The 12,277-nt window shown below is 37.7% G+C and overlaps 1 long non-coding RNA gene across 4 annotated transcripts in view; it reads right to left on the bottom strand.

Moving 5' to 3' along the window:
* Positions 1-5,135: 5,135 nt before the first annotated feature.
* The window catches only part of LOC134482010 (uncharacterized), a 55,538-nt gene continuing 48,396 nt past the window's right edge, over positions 5,136-12,277 (bottom strand). For 2 of the 4 annotated variants that reach the window (XR_010058008.1, XR_010058007.1), the window contains one exon: positions 5,449-6,935. This is a non-coding gene — a long non-coding RNA (uncharacterized LOC134482010). Of the gene's footprint in view, positions 5,366-5,448; positions 6,936-12,277 lie in introns of those variants that run through there. The other 2 variants (XR_010058009.1, XR_010058010.1) reach the window with 2 other exon arrangements.

Consider the following 12,277-nt stretch of genomic DNA (forward strand, 5'->3'; position numbering starts at 1 on the left):
CAGCATAGGAGAGTTCATGCAATTCCATGCAGGGCAGCAGAGGCAATTGAAAAGAAAGAATAAGAAGGAGCCCGGAGATTAGAATAGAGGGCAAGAGTTAATTTGAGGCCAAGCAGGCCAATTCAGTGAGAAGCTGACTGAAGTCATTTTGAATCAGTAATCTTGGAAAGGAGATTGAACAAGAAGAACAAAATTGAACCAGTGGGAAAGAGTTCAGAGAGAGCAGCGGAGGGTAAGCTTATTCAGCAGTAAGCCTTTGAGATGACAATTGCATCAGGTAAATAAAGGTACTTTTATGTAGTGCCATATTGGATTTGGGCCTGGCCGCTTTGTAACTGTATGGCCACAGTAAAAGTCATGGGATTGTTGGACAGAGGCCTCTCCCATGTATTTACGGCACAGGAAGAAAAGACCAAGTAGTAAATACCTAATGTCTCCACTGCATGACCTCTGCTGAGCCCGGCTGATGCATGTGGAACTGACACACCTGGACCACACCTGGGTGGTGGTCAATTTACTTCTGCCTTTTACTTCCTCAGCCTTTATCCTTGAGATTTAGGCTGGTCTTCTGGGATTTCTCCCTAATTAATTCAGGTCTCCTAGTCTGTCTTTAGTTACCGAAGTCACAAGCCAGGTAGTCAGGAGCCAGGGTTTCCCACTGTGCTTCCCAGTTATTTTCTACCTGGAGACTTGGGTATATAAGTGGTGAATAAAGCTACAGGAGTCTCTCACTCTTCTTCCTCACTCTCACTCTCACTCTCACTCTCACTCTCACTCTCACTCTCACTCTCACTCTTCCTTCCTCTCTCTCTCTCTCTCTCTCTCTCTCTCTCTCTCTCTCTCTCTCTCTCTCTCTTTCTCTCTTCCTCTCCTGGCTTGACACGATAACCTGTGTGTGTGTGTATGTGTGTTTCTTTCATCCCGTAGGCTTTCGCCCGATTCTCGGTACTGTGTCGGTGCTGGCGCCGACACTTTTACACATTCAGTCTGGTGCAGCCACTCTGAAATCAATGAGGAAAGTTCTTATACAGCGAACACATATCCACAACATGATGCGAATATGCTACTCTTTGGCATATAACTGGAGGACTAGATGTCATATCACAAATACTTACTCAGCCATCTTCGTTGCCACTCTATTCAAAATCTTGAGGAAATTGAGTCTATTTAATGTCTTTTAACTGAGTCGTGTACAAGAATGTGGTATATATTTACAATAGAAATTTATTCAACTGTAAAGGAAAATAAAAATATGAAGTATTTAGGTATATGGATGGAACTAAAAAAGCATCACATCAAGTGAATTAACTCACAATCAGAAAAAAAAAAGCCACATGATGTTTCTCAAGAAACATTAGATGAGATTATACAATTTTGAGTAACCACTTGAGTAAGACAGTTTTTGGAGTAAGCAGTAGGCAGAGAAGGATCTCTAGAGAGGAAAAGTAGGTGTTACATGCAGTTAATGAGGAAATGGCAACTATTTGGACACAGGGTCTTTAACTGGGGAAGACAGAGGAAGGAAGGAGGAGGGATAAAAAGCATAAGCATGTGAAAATTACAGAGAATCCTATTAATTTATGTTTGTCTCAAATTAATATATAATTGAAGCTACTATAATGCCACTAGAGGTGATATATTGAGTTAATTCTTGAGTTTGATCAAACCCCCAGTATTAGGCACAGCAAGCATTCTTTCTATTTATAGATCAGAATAGCCCAAGAGACAACCCCAAACAATATAGGTTATTGCCATTGTCCTTGGTTGCCTCCCAACATTTGAAAGTAGGTCCCCAGTCCTCCAGACAAACAACTGAGACATAGAAATTGGATTAATTGAATTGAAACTGTTATAAAGGGAAATATATTCTCAACAACTTTGACATTCATAAAACACAGCCATTACCAGTGTGGCAAGATATTTTCAAAAGCATAAAATGACTCATATCTGGTTGGTAACTAGCTGTTGTCTACTCTGTAGGAGGGTATTAATATCTTATACTATAATCCTAACTACCTGGCCATGATAGGAGAATCCAGGTGATCAACAGGAGACCGTACTACTGCTATTTCCTTAAACCATTATAAATTTTAACTGCATCTAAAAAATATATCTTTATATTCATAAACAATGGTAGGCCCCACTCCTCATCAAAAAGACATCACTGTAGCAGATGGCACAAGTAAAAATAATCACATATGGTGTAAAATTCAGAGAAATATCTGACAATGGGTGCACAGTCTAATTCATTTATTGACAACACAACCCATGTTACAAAAGCTCAGGGAAGGTTATAGAAAAGCTACAGACAGACTGGAAGAGCACTGAGAGGGAGAAGCAGTACATGGTAATGAGACGATTGGGAATAATAAACCTACATTATATATTTACAAATTGTGTGTGTGTGTGTTGACAATACCATAGTATAACCCCACAGTTTGCACAATTAATAAATGTTAATAAAATAAAAATAAGTAAATAAATAATTTTAAATAAAGTATATGCATATAAGTAAAATAAATAAGAGAGTAATCCAAAACATTGAAGAGAACTCTGTCATTAAATACTTAAATATAAACATAAATGTAAATATAATATAAATTTCTGCCATCTCCTCTCTCTTTCTCTTTTATATAAACACACACAAACACACATACATATGCACATACACATTTTCTTAAAAAATATAAACAGAATAAACTAAACCATTAGTTAAAACTGTGGTAAATTTTACATAAATTTGTTAGAGTGCATTTTTAAAGATATTATCTAAGGACAGCATGAGTCTGTTATATGAAAACTACATGTGACATTATTGACTGTCTGTTAGCCATTATGTTAGAATATGACCCTTATTTATTCACTTCATGTATGTTTCTTTAATTCTTGCCTTCAAATTTGAGCAATGATATATGAATCCTATTTTTCAATATTTGCGAACACAGTGTTTCTGACTTTATCATTGTATATATTTTCATTTGACTTTTGGGTCTTCTAGCAAGCTTAGGTTTCTGTAGCAAAAAGAAAAAAAAAGTACTGAAGAAACTTTGCTGTATTGAATTGAAATTATATGTTTATTTTATTAGTATGATATTTAATATGTATTTATCATTCAACTTTAAAACAACTTTTATTTAATTATTTGTATTGTTGGTTAGGTATATGGTGCACATGTATACAACACCTTCATAAACTAAAGAAGGCATTGAATCTTTGTGTCTGCAGTTAGAGAAGGTTGTGAGCCATCTAGATTAAGTTATTAGAAAGAGTAAACTCCAGTCCTCCACAAGAGCAGCAAGTATCTTTTTGTTCTCCTTACTAATTCTTCATGAGTCTCACATCATGCACCCCAGTCCTTCTTATCTCCCATCCCCTCATATCCACCCTTTGCCTTTGCAAATCACCAGCACCACCAAAACAACAACAAAACAAAGCTTAGAAAACATCTCATCATAGAAATTTTAGTATGTCACAGTGTGTCCCATAGTATATCCCTCTATCCAGATACCTTTATTTTAAATATCCATTGGTCTGGATAGAGAACTCTGGCTTCTGTGACACCATCAACATTGGATGCTCACCAGTTTTCCGATCCTGTTTTTGTCCCATCCACTGGATGTCCTACAGCTTTGGATCGTCAAGACTGGCCATTTCACACATTTGCAGAAGATATGGCTTTGGGGATAAGCCAATTCAAAGCCCTGGATCAGGGACTGGGTGGTAGCAGAAATGATCAACACATCAGCTCTCATTTATTTGCTACTGCAGGTAGACTTTCCAGCACTGCTCCTGCTGGGCCACCGAACGCCTCCATCACCAAGAGACAGGCTCAGCTAGCAAGCTCCATTTACCACACAGCATTCTTGGTAGCCCCATTAGCTAATTTACCATGATACTGGGTTTATAAAAGTATTTCATTTGTTTCAAACTCTTGGATGCAAAACTTTAATGCATCCCAATAAAAATTTATCAGTTATAAAGTTTAGTGCTAAAATAACATTTTACAAAATGTCAAGGATAGTATTGGATTTTAAAGTACTTGTGAGAAAATATCAGAAATGAAATTGAACATATTTTATACAATGAAGACTATGAAAAGATATTCAGAGGTAGAATAAGAATGTCAAAAATACTTGAGAATAGATAAGTACTCTTATGAGTACAATATACTTCTTTGGATGCCAACTAATCAAAGTTTAGATGTAGTTAGAGTTTAAAAAAAATCTCAGTAGTATAAATTTAAATTAAAATCGTTCTGATTCTTGTTCCCCTTAGGAAACGTTTAACTTTGAGAATGTTTTAGTTAGGGTTTCATTGCTGTGAAGAGACACACTGACCATGGTAAGCCTTATAAAGGACAACATTTCACTGGGACTGGCTAAAAGTTTCACACGTTTAATCCATTATCGTTATGGTGGGAAGCATGGCAGTGCAGTACCAGACAGATACGTAGCTGGAGGAGCTAAGAGTTCTACCTCTTTTTCCAAAGGCAACTAGGAGAAGACTGACTTCCAGGACACTACAAGGAAAGTCTCAAGGTCCGCTCTCATAGAGCCACACATCCTCCAACATGTCCTCACCTATTCCAACAGGGCCACATCTCCTAATAATGGTACTTTCTGGGACAAGCATATTCAAACCACCACAGAGAAAATATCATGAAGAAACTTTAAATAGTAATGTTTTCTATTAAAATACTTGTTATTTATAAGAAACTCTCAGTATTAATAGATAAATAATTTAGAGCTGATAGTGATCAGTGATTTATCAGTTTACAGGGAGGGAAATAAATCTTTATTATACATAAATTATAATATGATAATATTTGACTTGCTTTCTTCTTGCTCTAACAATTCTTGATGAACAGAAATTTAGGGAAAAACATACTTATTTGGTTTTATGGTTTCATGAATACACAGGCAATCATGACTGGAAGAAAACAGACCTGGAGCCTAAGTCAGATTGTTCATACTGCTTGAGGAGTCAGGAGGCAGTCAATGAACAGAAAGTGGGTCAGGAATGAAACATAAAGGTCTGCCCTCAATGACTTATGTCTAAGAAATATTGTGCCTCTGTAAAATTTTACTGTATTCAAAGTATCATTTTGTATGATAAACATGAGCAACCTCTTCAAATCCAATAAAAAAACAAGCAAAAATTTTAATATTAACAGCTTTTCTTGTTGATATATCGGATTCAATGTAGTAGATGTTAATGCATTCCAGGGAAATGTTATTAATGGTTAGGAACACATGTAGAGATGATTAGGATATGTTTGCAATCCTTGATAGCATGAGGCAGCAAGACTTTAACCAAAATTCTTCCCTGGATAGACTGAGATAGAGACGAGCCTCTTCTTCCCCATCTAGAAAAAATGAAACAGAGCAAGATAACATGACAAAGGTAGGTTTGTTCCAGTGAAATTGATGTATTGATGCCTTGAGTTCAATCTCTAGCAGCAGAGTCTCTCTCTCTCTCTCTCTCTCTCTCTCTCTCTCTCTCTCTCACACACACACACACACACACACACACACACACACACACACACACACACACACACACAGAGATCCAAAGGTATCAAAAAGCAATGACTATTTCTACATGACAAAGTTTTTGGCTAGCATTCAGAATCACTGGGTTCTGTCCTGACCATCGTCATTACTAAGTCAGTAAAGAACTGCATATTGTGTATCTATCACTGTGTACCTATTATACACTTGATAAATAAAAGAAGATGGACTCACAGAGTGTGGTGTTTGTCTGTTCAATGCTACTCAGATTTACCTTAGACAATTCAAAGAAGAACTTGCATTCTCATTATAATTCCCAGCATATTTTTTAATATTTATTCAAATGTATGACTCAAAATAAATAGCAAGTATTTAATAATGAAACATAGTAAAAATAATCCACATAGAAATCTACTCAGGCTTAGTAAGAACATGAACAAAGGTACAAAATAAATATAAAAATTTTACCACAATATATACCAAAAATGAAGCTAAATTTCTGAATTATTACCTGATTTTACAAGCGCACATTAAACACCGCAAATGTTAGGAGTAGATATCAAGAGAGGACAGTGAAACTTATATAGTATTAATAGAGGAGAAATCAAAGACTAGAAAACATAGATGTGTAGCTTTTTTATTCTTGTAAGTAAAATTATCCAAACACACAGAGGACATATGTTATGCTATAATCTCACATGAAGAATAAAAAAAAAATGATGAACTTCACAAAAGTAGAAAATGGAAGCCTGGCTTCAGCGCTTAGAAGGAGAGATGGCAAAGATGTTTGCCATGAACTTAGTCTTACAGTATAAGGGACCGTGTAGTGTTCTTATGGTATGAGATGAATTTATTAAATCGAAGATCTGAGGGGTTTTTCTAATGTTGTGTATCACTTTTTTTCTGTTCCAAATGACTGCTTAAATGAAACTGATCTTCACGAAAATGCCATGCTTCTGTGAAACGTGCATTTGTAATTTGTAAAGCCCATCAAATTTTATTGTCATGCCCCCCTCCCTTTAGCTACCTTATTTCTTGTTTCCATTTTTTTTCTTTTTTTAAAATTTATTCTTTAATCATTTTTCAGTCCAGACTTTATCCACCTCTTGGCCCCACCCTCTGACTTTTCCACATCCCATATCTCCTACCCCAGTCTCCATGAGGACATCCCCAGCCACTTACACCCATCCCACCAGGCCTCCTTCCTCACTGAGGCCCCAAGTCTCTTGAGGGTTAGGTTCATCTTTTCTGATTGAGTCCAGACCTGGGAGTCCTCTGCTGTATATGTGTCGAAGGCATCATATCATCCGGTGTATGCTGCTTGGTTGGGGGCTCGGTGTCTGAGAGATCCTGGGGTCCAGGTTAATTGAGACTGCTGATCCTTCTACAGGGTCGCCCTCCTCCTTAGCGTCTTCCATCTTTTCCCTAATTCAACCACAGGGATCACAAGTTTTTGTCCATTAGTTGGGTGCAAATATCTGCATCTGACTAACAGCTGCTTATTCAGCCTTTCAGAGGCCAGTCATGTTAGCTCCCTTTTTTTTTTAATTTAATTTAATTTTATTTTTTTTTATTATTAACTTGAGTATTTCTTATATACATTTCGAGTGTTATTCCCTTTCCCAGTTTCCGGGCAAACATCCCCCTCCCCCCTCCCCCCTCCCCTTTCTTATCGGTGTTCCCCTCCCAACCCTCCCCCCATTGTCCCCCTCCCCCCAACAGTCTAGTTCACTGGGGGTTCAGTCTTAGCAGGACCCAGGGCTTCCCCTTCCACTGGTGCTCTTACTAGGATATTCATTGCTACCTATGAGGTCAGAGTCCAGGGTCAGTCCATGTATAGTCTTTAGGTAGTGGCTTAGTCCCTGGAAGCTCTGGTTGCTTGGCATTGTTGTACATATGGGGTCTCGAGCCCCTTCAAGCTCTTCCAGTTCTTTCTCTGATTCCTTCAACGGGGGTCCTATTCTCAGTTCAGTGGTTTGCTGCTGGTATTCGCCTCTTTTTGCGTGCACTCCATAGCCTCAGTAATAGTGTCAGGTCTTGGCGCCTCCCCTTGAACTGGATCCCATTTTGGGGCTGTCACTAGACTTCCGTTTCCTCAGTGTCTTCTACATTTTTGTCTTTGCAGTTCTTTCAGAACTGAGGTCCCTTTGAGTCTTGACCTCCCAGGTCTCTAATCCCTAAAGTAAGAGCAGCTAATAATTCTGCCAGTTTTTCCAATATTTTATGGTATGAACATTTTAGAAAGTTTACCAGCACACTACTGATACTTTCTGTTAACTTTATATACATATAAATGTTGAAGAAAATAAGCCTCATCATGCAGTATAATTGAAAGTACTAAACAAAATCAAGACCATTCTTTAAATGTATTTTAGATCTTCCTCATTAATCACTTGTTTTTCAGATGTAAATGATCTAAGAAACATTTGACTGATTGCTGTGTTCAAAACTGTCAATATTATTCTTACCCACCTCTTCTGAAAGCAAAGCCAGAGATTAAGACTTATTGTGTGTGGTTATTTTTAAAATGATGCTGGGAACAGGAGTAGGTATGTAGTCAGAATGAAAAAGGACGTGACTGAATGCCACAGCAAAGATGTCCTGAAAAGTCTGCCATTGTAGGTTGTGTAAACTATGAGATAATTAAAAGATGACATCCAGAAGTATGTTGCTTAAAGATCACTGGATGGTCTATAAACTCACTTGACCTTCAAGTTCCACTGTGAGTACTCTGAAAACCAGTAGAACATCACCTTTGAAAACAGAAGAATGAGGGAAAGGGAAAAAGTTCAGTGGTAAAACTATGTTATGGAATGTACCAATAGCTGTTTCTTCTCTAGCACTTAAGAAATTAATCAACTATAAAAATTACATACAGTTTATAACATACAATTATTATAAAGTAAAGAATTTAAATGATAGTGATTATATTTTCTGTTTCAGTAATTATATTTACTCTTGGTAGTTATATGATCCTTTTGGTTGCTGATGATTAAAACCACAAATTTGTGGGTTAAAACAATGCATCATCTTACTATTCTACAGAGAAGAAAAATTGATCTATGCTATACTGTGTTACTCTCAGTACATTAGAGGAGAGTCTAGCCTACTGGGCAATAACAGGAAAATCTGAATATTTGGCTTTCTTAGTTTCTGTTTTGTGCTTATTTGCCTATGGTATCAAATATACTGCTCACTTTTCAATATGGCTAGTAGAGTTTCTTGTTTCTGACTTTGATCTGGTTTCATTCTTTGAAATGAATCTGTTAAGGACATACTAATTGTTTATATGATCTAAAATGATCAGCTCTTAAAATATTATGCACATGTGAAGGTTATTTTTATGAATTTAGGTTATACATACATGCATACATACATACACACATACATACGGACAGCAAGATAAAAGAGGTTATGAATTTGCAAAGGAATAAGGAATGGGAGAGTAAGTGGAAGGCTTAAAGAGAGGAAAGAGATAGATGAAGTGGAATAATCATATTATAATCTCAAAAAGTAAAAATAAAAAATGTAAATAAGTAGAAACAAATCAAATCTCACATGTGTTTTCCACATACTCGTAGATTTGAGGCTATCTCTGGAATATGGCCAACTTACAATGTGTAAAAGCCTTAAAGTAAGCTGATTCTCCATCCTAAGTAGCTTTTAATTATCAATAACATCTCATCTGTGTGTGGGAGAGGGTTTCATGACAACCTCTATCCTCCAGGCCGGGAATTATTTCTGGGTTAAGATAACACAAATCTTTGAGTTCTATTACAACCAATTTGATTTCACATATGCAAGTGTTGCTTCAGAATAGCACTATTTTTGTAGTACTTCATTGCCTGTGACTTCTAGTAACTTTCTGTCTCTTTATAATGGGACATTTTCCTTGAGTCTTAAAGGGGGCTTGATATAGACCCATTTTAGACCCATTTGCCTATCAGAATTTCTCTATTCAGCAATTATATCCTAAACTGACAATGTTCAATAATACTTTGGATTCATAACGTCTTCAACTGTAAAAAGAAGACTAAACATGCACACACGAACATACATACACACACAACACAACACACACACAGAGAGAGAGAGAGAGAGAGAGAGAGAGAGAGAGAGAGAGAGATAAACACATTGCATTTCTTAAGAAAATAGCTTCTCCTTTCACTGAAATTGATTATTTATATTTGGGTAAGGACATAATTACTACAAAACTCAAGAATCAGAGCTAGAACAGGCTCATTTTGTATACTAGCCCCCAAATGAACTTGGAAACCTTTAAAGTCAGTGTGATGTAACTCCATGAGTGATGGAGCTTATAGGAGATGATTAAGTCATGAAAATACGGCTGGATAAATGGGCTTTATGAGAATGGATTGCAAAGAGATCCTCCTAGTGTTTCTAAAATGTTAGAGTGTGAGGCATTGAGTGCTGTATAATAGCTAAGAGACACATAGTCACACGGAATTAATCTGGCAGTGCCTTCATCTGGCTCTTGAATATGCCGATTTATAACTACCATGCACCATATTTGCTAGTAGTATATTAAAGGATACAGTGAGTACTTAACTGAAGTGGTAGAACAGAGCATGTTATTTTTGTTCCTTTGAAAGTCTAGTTTTATGCTGTGACCAACCACTGTGATGCTGCCTTCACCGTTATGTATTTAATAATTAATGCATTTTGTCTTTATTAAAATAGCGTTTAATACAGTTGGAAAGTGTTTAGGATAAAATTTTCAAGGTAGCTGGTCTCCAAATATGGGCAAGTTGGAACTGTGGTCTATTTTGTTGATAGTCAGTGGGACACTGGTTTTAAGGGTCTTCATTTGGGATGTGGTCAAGGCAGCAAGCACTGGACAACAATCCCAATCATGTTTGTAATGTACTTGGATGTTAGCACCATGGCGGTTAGTCCCACAGGTATTAGTGCTATAACCACGAGTGCTATGACTGTTAGTCCTTGTTATGGCTGTTATCGCTAAGAGTATCAGTATCATGACTAGCAGTACCCTGGCCGTAAGTGCTATCACGGTTAGGACTATGTCGACCTACTTCCATTGCGAATGCTAAATCTGTTTGTACGAGAGTATGTGCACGTAGCTTCTGGGAAGGTGACCCAGTTATTGGTAAATAAAGATGCCGACAGCTAATACGTGGTCAGGGTAGGTAGAGGTAGGACTTAAGGATTCCTGGGCTTGAGACTCTGAAGGGAAGGAAGAGAGAGATCTGCCATGTGGGGAGAGTGTGGAGGAGAGGAGACACTCCATGCTTGAGAAGAGGGCGGGAAAGAAAGGCATGATGGCTTCCATGTGAAGGAGCAAGTAGAGTGGGACTCAGAGCACAACCCACTTGGGCAACCCTCTGGGTCCAGAGGAGTGGAAATATAACACAGAATTAGTAAGTAATAACTCAGGATTAACTGCGTGAGGGTCAGACAGTGGCCTAGAAATTGAGCTATTTGAGGGATAATTATATATAAAGGCTGTGTGTGTCTTTCATTCAGGAACACAGAGCATTGATGCGGGTATCGAACCTGCCCCAGGAATTTCATATTTTTTCCACAACGATGGCTATTAATACAATGGCTGTAAGTACCATAGCCATCTTTATTATGACTGATAGTCCTATGACCCTTAGTACTGTGTCTGTGTGTGCATGTGGCTCTCTCTCTCTCTCTCTCTCTCTCTCTCTCTCTCTCTCTCTCTCTCTGTGTGTATGTGTGTGTGTGTGTGTGTGTGTGTGTGTGTGTGTGTGTGTGTGTGTGTGTGTATGTGCCTGTTTTATGATGAAACTTTATTATCAGAAGCAAATTGCAGAGGAAAGGATTTGCTTGGTTTACCCTTCCCCATCTTGGTCCTTCACTGCAGGAAGTCAGGACAAGACTCAAACAGGCCTGGGATCCAGGAGGCAGGAGATGATGCAGAGGCCATGGAGGGGTGCTGCTTTTTGGCTTGCTCATTATGGCTTGATCAGTCTGCTTTTTTTGCAGACCTACTCACCATCAAATCAGGGGCAGCTCTATTCACAACAGACTGGGTCCGTTTACATCAATCACTAATTAAGAAAATACCCACAGTCCAATTTTGTGGAGAGCTCCTTTCCCTTTAAAGACTAGAGATTGTGGGTTGGGGATTTAGCTCAGTGGTAGAGCACTTGCCTAGCAAGTGCAAGGCCCTGGGTTCAGTCCCCAGCTCCGGGGGAAAAAAACAAAACAAAACAAAACAAAAAAAAAGACTAGAGAGAGATTGTATAAAATTGGCAAAAAACTAGACAACGCATGTGGCCCTTTCTCATTTTAAGACACAAACACATCGCTTGCTGCACACTTTCTTTTCCTGTTTATACCAAAGATCACATATTAATACTGACATCACAATATAATATTTCTTACAAACTTAAAAAGCCTCACAGTATTGCAAGCCTTACAAAAAGGAAAAGAAAAGAATTAAAATTACAGATAAGCATTAGGCAATTTATGTGACTATATAATTTGTATGATGAAAATCAGAGAATCTCTAATATTGTCATTCTGAATATTGAGGCTGGAAGTCTGGATGTTTAGGGAGAGGATGACGGATATGAATTACACGCTTTCATCATGGAACCTGAGGCAAAACTGAGTTCATAAACACTGGAATGTAGACCCATGAAAAGTAATACAGGATTATTTATGCAGATAAAGCTTAGTATTTTTCATTCCAAAATTTCACTGGGAGAAGTCTGATGAACCTATCCTACTACCTATTGAGAGGGAAAATATCTAAT

Source organism: Rattus norvegicus, chromosome 15 (assembly GCF_036323735.1).
Source record: "Rattus norvegicus strain BN/NHsdMcwi chromosome 15, GRCr8, whole genome shotgun sequence".
In the NCBI taxonomy this organism is placed as follows: domain Eukaryota; kingdom Metazoa; phylum Chordata; class Mammalia; order Rodentia; family Muridae; genus Rattus; species Rattus norvegicus.